Source organism: Protobothrops mucrosquamatus, unplaced genomic scaffold (genome assembly GCF_001527695.2).
Source record: "Protobothrops mucrosquamatus isolate PMUCROS unplaced genomic scaffold, P.Mucros_1.0 scaffold5611, whole genome shotgun sequence".
Taxonomy (NCBI): Eukaryota; Metazoa; Chordata; class Lepidosauria; order Squamata; family Viperidae; genus Protobothrops; species Protobothrops mucrosquamatus.
The window spans coordinates 39,427-41,399 of record NW_015391466.1 but is presented as its reverse complement, the minus strand read 5'-3'; positions in this window follow the sequence as shown (position 1 = coordinate 41,399).

The window sequence follows — 1,973 nt, the reverse complement described above, 5'->3', positions numbered from 1 at the left end:
TGTATGTATAGAATGTGTATTTAATTTTATTACATTTTACAAGCTCACTCAATGAAAGAACACAAAAAAAAACCCCAACCAACATGATAGCGATCACATAACACACTGACAAATGTCCTCCTCTCAGCTTCAATACATGAACATCAATAACTGGATCCTACTGTGATCTGATTGGCTCGTTGCCCAAAAGAGGATACCCAATTGGCTCTCTAAACACTCATGCTCATTGGCTACAATCAGATGAAGGAAAGCTACGTAATATCAACCTACTTTTTCTGGTTATTTGGCTATAACTTCACAGAATACAGTACAGATAATTGAACAAACTTTGTGGCCTTACATTCTTGATTCAATTATCTTTCCATTGATTCAATTAACCTTTCATAGAATGCAGTACAGATAATTGAACAGATCTTGTTGCATTACATTCTTGATTCAAGTATCTTTCCCTTGATATATAATTGTATGGTACTACTCCAAAAAAAAAGGGGTGTTATTAGCCCTCAAACCTCAAAAATACACTTTTCCCAAAAGGTTCCCGCGATTTTCGCCACGACTGTAATTATATGAATCAAGCCGATATAATTATCAATGACATAACTCGGTTTGGGCGCCAAACCTTTCCAGACCTACAATCTTCCGCCGCAACTTAATGTTAGTTTATCTGATTTCCTAAAAGGGGAGGGGGAAAAAAACTTCCGTTTCAGTATAAATTTGGATCGAATACCAGCAATTATAATAATAACGGTAGCAGCGCATCGTTCCTAGGGGTTAATTTCCCAAAAGAAATTTTCCTTGTTTTTATCCCCCTCCGTTATTTTATTTTATTTTTGCAAATAACTCCAATTGGCGAACATACCTAAGATTTCTTCTTCCCCCTCCTGTTCCCTCCCCCCCATAACAACAGCCCTGTGAGGTGGTTTGTGCCGAGAAAGACTGGCTCAAAGTCAGCTAGGTGCCCGAGGCCGGACTAAGCCAGCATGGGCAGGACTAGAACTCGCCGTCAGATGCTTTTTTTCTAGCCCGGCGCTCAAACCGTTCGCCCAAAATGGGTTATTTTCCAAACCTTTTTGCAAAGGAAGTTGGAAGAGGCAGCGACGAAAGTAGAAACCGTGGTTAGCAACCCCTGGCTGCTTCTTAGAACTTTTTCACCAAACCAAATGTTGTTTTTTTTTTGTAGCTTTCAGGTTGTGTTCCCTTTGTGATTGTGTAAAGAGCAGGGTTTTTTTCCCCCCAGGGCCATTTCATTCTATTTATTATAACCGCAATAGCACTTCGGCTTACATACCGCTTCACGTTGCGTATAACAATGCCGCAATCACGCAGTGTGGGAAATAACGGCCCCCGCCTTTGAAATCTTTTGTAGCTCCGCGGACTGCTGCGTCCAGACGGTGGGAACCAAGAGCGCCAATATGAAAAGGACCTCCTCTTCCGACTCGACGGATTCGGGTTGGTTCCTGCGTTTTCCCGATTCAAAAGAACGGCGGGGCACGCTGGTGCTTTGTCGTCCCCGAGTCTAGCCTGAAATTCTCATTTGCTTTCGGATCGGAACTGCCCCCAAACTTTTAGGGCCATTGGATGTAAAAAGGCCCTTCTCCGGAGTCACCCGTCCCCTCTGGGTGCTGTTGAGAGATTTTATTTTATCCCTTCCTACACACAAGTTTAGCCTTTTATATATCTATATCTATCTATCTATGTATATCTATCTATCCATTCAGCCATCCATCTCATCTGTCTCTCATAATTCTCCATCTATCTATCCATCATCTGTCACTCCCTCTCTCATGTCTGTCTGTCTAGCTATGTCTGTATCTATCTATCTTTGTCTATCTCTCGATCTATCTAGCTATTATCTAGCTATGTCTGTATCCATCCATCCACCCATCCATCCATGTAATTTATCTTTGTCTATCTCTCCATCCATCCATGTAATCTATCTTTGACTATCTCTTGATCCATCCATCCATCCATCC